Raw genomic sequence first — 7900 nt, forward strand, 5'->3', positions numbered from 1 at the left:
ATAAAACGCTGTGTGATATCCAGTTTGTTTGTTGATTGGTTCACTGCAGACATTTTCCATTGACTGTATTGAATTGCAAAATTTCTGGGAATCCCTATTCTGAAAAAACCTACAATGATTAATTATTATCATTGCTTTCTTAATAATCTCTCAATGAGATGCAAAACTATCATATATTTCTTACAATAGACTTTCATTTTCGGTTATTTCATAGACTTAAAATATACTTAACTGTTGGCTATGATTAATAAATCGTTTCTTGTTTGTTTCTTCCGCCCTCTATATTGTTCAATTTTGTTCCTTTAATTTGCTTATTCATTTTGGTCACTCAACTCTAACATTAAAAACTCAAAAATAAAGATAGATATTTTTGCTGATAGCTGTAACTGAAGCTAAAAACCCTTACAATTACAATTACAATTTTTATTTAGAACCAAAAAAAGAAACAAGGTCCAGGAAGACAGTGAAGAGTCATCGAGCACTGCCACCTTGTCATTGAGTGACAATATATAAAAATGTTCGTACAAACACATTCACACATGTATACATATACCTCATATATATTTGTAAAAATAAAATTGAATATGCATATAAAACATAAAATTATATGGGCGTTTCATTAAATAATTGAGAATGTTTTCACCACAAATTAAAGAAATAAATAAATATGACAATTTCAAGGAGTAAATAAAATATGACTATGAAATTAACAAATAAGATTGTAACCAAGACCATTAATGCATATAGAAGTATATATATGACAATCAGGTGACAACAACTGACCAATATCAAAAGAGCTAACTCCAGAGGCGTGAACAGAAAAGAGCTTTGCGGATGAAGTTTCTCACAGTGGACAATTTTGCCAGGGTTAACTCAAAATTGAACAAAATCTCTATTAAAATTAGCAAAAATTTTGACTGAAAACTATTTTAGCCTCACACTAAAATCAAGTTAAGTTGCATTTTGTTTACAAAACCACATGTTTTAAAAAAATTTGTCAAAATCTCCGTGATAAGGTCGTCGTCCACTTTTTAACCAACTTAAGCTCTCGAAATTATAAAATAGTGTATTGATATAATAGTGACCTAGCGCGGCTTACACATGCGCTAGTAACCTTCTAACTAGATTGTCTTGAATCAAAATTTTTGGAAACATAATATTCACCGATGAGAGATGTCCGTTTGATGATGTTTCATAGTCAATGCGGTGCATTTTAAACTGGAAATAATGTGACATACTTTAAAAAAAATCATTTTTATTATGAACACCGAGGGTTTATGCAAAATGGAAAAGATTGAACTGTTATAGAGTTTTTAAAAATAACCAAAATACTTGTTGAACTGATTGAACTGTTATAGAGTTTTTAAAAATAACCAAAATACTTATTGAACTGATTGAACTGTTATAGAGTTTTTAAAAATAACCAAAATACTTGTTGAACTGATTGAACTGTTATAGAGTTTTTAAAAATAACCAAAATACTTATTGAACTGATTGAACTGTTATAGAGTTTTTAAAAATAACCAAAATACTTGTTGAACTGATTGAACTGTTATAGAGTTTTTAAAAATAACCAAAATACTTATTGAACTGATTGAACTGTTATAGAGTTTTTAAAAATAACCAAAATACTTGTTGAACTGATTGAACTGTTATAGAGTTTTTAAAAATAACCAAAATACTTGTTGAAAACGGTAACCTGGTCTGTAAATTTATTCTTTGTAACGAATTTTAAAAAGTGTCAGTTAGTGTTTGATTGAATAGAATCAGACAACTCCATCTACTTACTAATTGCTGTTTTTCATACCGCCAGTGAAACGGACATTAATTGTTGGCGCCAATGACAATAAAATCCTCATTCAATATTCTGGAGTGAGTTTGAAAATAAGCTCTTCTGATAACTTGAAAGATTGAATTAAATAAAAGATTTATAAACTTGAATACCAATATTGTAAAAATTTATTTAAATTGTTTATATTGATTAATATTATTTATTTATTTATTTATTAACAAATTGGCAATGAAATTCAAATCAGTAGAATAATGAAAATTAAATTAAATTCAATTGATTTTGTAAAGATAATCATTGAGTTGCTTGAAAATTTTACAGTTTTTGTTAGTATTTTGCAATTGTATCTATTGAAACATTGGAACCATCGTCGGCTGAGCGCTACAGAATAATCAAATGATGGTCCGCTTTTAAATCTTACTTCCTATTTAAATGCCTAAAGTTAAACTGTTGAAAATAACAGAAATAGTTTTTAGACGTAAAACTAACGTCGCCCTGAACTCACGGGTCGCATCGCATTGGCAGGCAGGCCCACACCCCAACCAACCTGCCCACTGCTGTTTGCCCCCATCTGGCACCAAACTAGCTGTCCTAGTTCTCATACATGTTATGTTACTAAGTTTCTGTCTAACATTTTGTTGACCGTTTGTTATCCCTTTTACCAATTAAATTAACTGAAATAAATTGAAATAAAACTAAAAGCCTCAGTGACACGAAGGTTTGAACGTAGGTATGATACGTAAGCAGTTCCGCGCATAACCGAGCCGCATGAAGAAGAACATTATAAACAACATTTATATTTTGATAGTGTTTGCTCGTGTTGTCGAAATGTTTGAAAACTCTTTCTAAATTGTTGTTTTTACAAGCAGAGCAAATAATTGCAGCGGATGAAATTTTATTTATTCTTTCAAGTAACTCAATGAAAAATATAATTTAATGCGTTTTGTACGCTCGAGGCACATGTTCCAAAAACAGCTTGTCAGCCGTGAAGAGTGTCAATGCGTTGTGTTTCGAAAGTTGAAATGCCAGGTTCAAACATTATATTGTCTATGCTTTTTACATTTTTTGCTGAAAAAATAAAAATTAACGCAGAATACTACCTACGTGTACGCAGTTTTTAGATCAAATCTATTTTGTGACTTTTTTTCGTAGTTTAAAAATTAGTTGAATGTGCTGCACAATAAAAAATTGTTTATACAAACTCTAATGAAAATATTTGTTGTCTAGCTTGTTCAAATTGAAAAAGTGGAAAATTAAATATTTGATCCAAAAAACAATAATACATTGTTTATTTGAAAAAGTGGAAAATTAAATATTTGATCCAAAAAACAATAATACATTGTTTATTTGCTATAAACTTCAGTCTGAGTCAACGTGTTCTTGAGACGTTGACGGGCGGGCAGGGACTGGGGAGCTACCAACAACGGCCCCTTGAAAATGAAAACCTAACTTGCCGGCTTGCAAAAAAGAACGAAACACATTATATATTTAATTTTAATTAAATATATTACTATATTCAATTTTAATTAAATATATTAGGTTATAGGCAACACACCGCATAACAATTTGCTAATGATCACTAATTATTCAGTTTTTGAACAAAATTGATTGATGATTGATTTGTAATTTCTCACATAAATAAATCTATTTAAAAAATCGCAATCCACACCATTTATCTTGTTAGCACAACATTTAAGTCAATTTTACATTTCATGGTAAAATCAAAACTCACTTTAACTTTAACATTATCTCAAGAGTCAAGTTTGGGTAAGGGCTTGTTCAAACAAATTCAACAATAAATCTGAATATAATGTTTCATGTACTTTTCAGATCAGCTTATGATACGATAATTGTTTCACCAGCGTATAAAAAATCCAATTTAACGAGCCATTAATTAATAGATTGGTCAGAAAGGGACTCATTTCTTGGCCCGCCACTTTTTTTAAACCACGAACCAGTTAGTGCGTTCAACGTGTTGTGACGTGGATGCGCGTGCACATTCTCTGAAAAACTGATATTTAAAACTTAATTGAAAGAAAGAAAGCGCTTAAAAATAATGTCGTCTTAATGTAAGCAGTCCGGCCTTTGGCATAAAAGGAGGAAAACACGTTTATAAACATTGCCCAGTGTTCTTTCAAGAAGGTCGGTAGTGATAGGGGAAGAGAATTTGCATAAAAATGTAAAATTTTCGGTTAGGACTAACGCCATCGCTATTCGAATTGATGATCTGCATTTAAGCATGTACGTACCGCCTGCAAATGCTTCGTTAATGCAAATAACAACAGATTTGCTGCTTATATTATTCAAACATTTTCCGTTATGTCCCGTTCCACGCCAAACCAATTTGAATTCAAATTGTTTTAAATAAATTAAACTTTATACAAAACACGATCAAATTAATATTCATTAAAAAAGGTCTGCTTTCGATTAAAACCACATTAAGTTCAAATTTTGACAATTTGAAAAAACTAACCAAAAAACAATACAAATTCAAATTAATATTTAAACGTTTATTAGAATATTAAACTTGTGATGTGGTGAAAAAACTTATCAAATTGTATTGGTTGGTTAATATCTTGAACACAAGAACATCAAGCGATGAACCCTATAAAATTAATTGAACAGCAGCAGCAAGGTTTTAGTGTGCACTGTTTTGAAATGTTGTAAATAATGGAAGCACATTCTAAAATGCCGACCTCATCTATATTTTTACACCTCTTATGAAGAGATGGGATTACGTCCAATAAATAAACACTGCCATCGATTCTTTAAAAATCTACGCCATACAAAATATATTTTTCTGCTCTGTGCACACTGCATCCTACTATTTTTTCTCTCACAAAATTGTGTGCATGGCCTTGAGATATTTCTAATATTAAAAACAATTTTGTATAATATTCAATCAAATCATAATTTAATGTGCAAATTAATGAGATCAGTATTTTATGTTTGAATTGTATTTTTAGTCTCTGAACCAAAAAAATTTAATATTTTTTCATCGAGAAGGTATATGAAAAAAAAATCAGAAACATAAACTGCGGAGAATGTAGGTACAAATATGTTCTAACGATGTGGATAATATGAAACAAGCATGAAACTGATTTGAACAACTACTGTACGTGAATAATTTTCACAATTTGTGCTACTATTGCAGTTTTGACAGCATATTTAATATTTATAGGCAGGCATATGACAAAAATGAAATCGTTTGAAAAAATTTTTCGATAAATTCGTTTTTTAGTTTAAACAAATAAGAGCAGATGAAGCTGCGTATTGCAGTGGTTAAACCTGTGTAAATATCGGTTGGTTGAATAACATATCGAAACCTGATGACGTGTTTTGTGTTGCGGAGAGCAAACACTGTCATCATGATTCGACTGGAAGATTAGTGCGGTGCAAGTGTCTGTGTCTCTGTGGGAAGGTGTGATCTGTGTTTCCATCTTTTGTGCGAGTATTATTATGCATGTATGCGTTTATAATTTTATTTATTATATATTTATTATCAAAAATTTATAAAACGTTTAAAAAACAAAAAGTTTCTCGAAGCCACTATCCATAACTTTAAAATAATAAAATAAATAAATGTTCTAATAAATCAATTTAAATTAATAGATATTATCTATAGCGAAAATAAATGTGTTTTCAGATTCTTTTTAAAATCATCAATCTTCAATCCAGGCATTTTAAGCGGATTTGGCAGACCATTCCAAACAACTGGTCCCGACACAACGATGTCTCTTGAAGCAGTCCGCAGATCAGTAGATGGCACCAGAAGCAAGTTGCTGGAATCAGATCTCAATTTAGATCACCTAAAAGAGCTGGTTTATTTTTGATTTTCTTTGCCGAATATTCTGGCAAGAGCCTATTTGCAGCCTTGTACATCATTACGCAGATTTGATAGATGATTCTTTTTTTCACTGTGGGCCAATGCAGATCCTTAAATATGGGCGTCACAACACACACACATACACACGCACACACACTCACTTCCTCACGTACTTCAACAATTTTTTTCTTAATTGCTTCATCATTAATTTTAAATTAAATCAACCAACTCTTCTTTCGCGAAACACAAGTTATTTTCCAATACAAAGGTTTCGACATTTCAACTTGCATAAATATAAAACACTTTGTACTTTTCTAAGTGTATTTAAGTTATGTTTATCAGATGTGTTTGTGATTTGGTGCCGTTGTTTCCGTGTGACTGTGTGTTTTTGAAAGTATAGAAAGTACATCATTCATAAACGTGTGTGTTTGTGTGTGTGTGTGTGTGTGTGTGGTGTGATGTGTGTGTTGCAAGTATAGAAAGTAAATTCATAAATGTGTGTGTGCTTGTGTGTGTGTGTGTGATATGGTGTGTGTGTGTGTGATATGATGTGTGTGTCTGTTTTGAGTGCATGTTGATAGTCTACCAGAGTTCCCACACATAATACATGATGAGGTTCAGCACATTGCAGTACCTAACAGCATACCAACTTACAATACCATTAGCAAATCCACGAGGGAATGTCGGGAGGCATACTTCCCCCCAACATACCACCACGGAAGAAGAAACAATTGGAGATTCTATAAAATAGGTTACGATATGATTTAGTATATCTCAAAATTCAACAGTGAGGAATGTAGTTGAAAAAAAATTTGGATATAAAACTCTTGTTTTATGGTTCTAATATTAAAAATATTACGGTGTTGAAAATAAGGAATAATGAAAATATGACATACGACGCAACACAAAAAACACAGTACAACACATGGCAGTACAACACAACACATTACAGCTCTGTACATCACAACCGAGCCCTCCAGGACAGAGATATTATGGTTGGGTGAGTTTTCTTATAACAACTATTTTCGAACATCACGTGCGTTCGGTGTTTGATGGATGAATGGATGAAATGATGAATTGACGGAGCTACCAATAATTTCAAATAATTGTTATCTGCCGGATGCCGAGTTGACATTGTGTGTGTGCGTGCGTGCGTATGTGCGTGCGTATGTGTATTTGTTATTGAGTGTGTGCATTTCTTATTGCGCCAGTAACTTTTACTACTTGATAATTTATAGAGTTTGGTTTGATGGTGTGGCGAGAGAGCCAGTTATTAATGTTATTGATGGTTAGTGGTGCTGCCTAAGTTTAACTTAACCATTTTTGTGTTGTTGTTAAGAAGATGGCGTTTTGTGGCAACAACTTTATCTGTCTACTGCCTGTGTAGATTAATTTTTATCATTTATTTATATATTACAATTTCGTTTAAACTGTGATTGCTGTTTGTTCAAATTACTTAAATGATGATTGAATGTTCAGTAATTTATAAAAAGCGTTCACTAATGACCATCATACATTAAAATCAACTTCCAACTTTTTGGTTCACATTTTGTCCATCACCATACATCACAAATTTTTACGCGGGTGTTTGCATAAGTCTTTGCATGCGTATGGTTTGTAGACAGTTTCAGTTCAATGAATGAGTAGCAGCAAGTGAAACGAGTGTATAACAACACAACAAATAACCATATATGTATGCAACAACATATTTTGAGTTAATTTTTTCACTTTCATCCATAAAAATTTTTCAATTATTTGTTCACAACAAAGAATTCATCAGTAAAAATAAAAAGCAGAGTAATTTTGTGCAGTTCACTAAGCAGTTTTTTTAAATAGCGTGCTTCAATATGCAAATTCTTCTGGTTACTCATATAGTTGTCTAACAATAATTTATGGTTTTGCTTTCGTTGGTGTAGAGATGTTGAATTATTTTTCTGTTGGTGATGGAGTTTAAGAAATGAAATGCTTTTTGGGCACTAAAAAAATTGTCTAAGATATTATAAATTACGTTTTTTAGAATTTAAAATGCCTAAACATTAACGTTCAAAAAATGAATTAATCCTACAATAAATTTGTGGTGAATAAATTCGGGGACGTGGGTGGAGGATTGGGATGGGGGGGAGAGATGTTTGGTGGGGTGTTGTTCAGCAAAGCACGCTCGTGAGACAGCTGTGGAAGTTGATGACATTTTGTGATGCACTTCCTGTCAGTTCTTTCTGATAATTTTTTAATTTAATAAACAAAACCCATGACTGCTTAATCTCAGGGAAAGAGTTTTTTTAAAA

This window comes from Helobdella robusta (assembly GCF_000326865.2).
Source record: "Helobdella robusta unplaced genomic scaffold HELROscaffold_12, whole genome shotgun sequence".
NCBI classification, from domain to species: Eukaryota; Metazoa; Annelida; class Clitellata; order Rhynchobdellida; family Glossiphoniidae; genus Helobdella; species Helobdella robusta.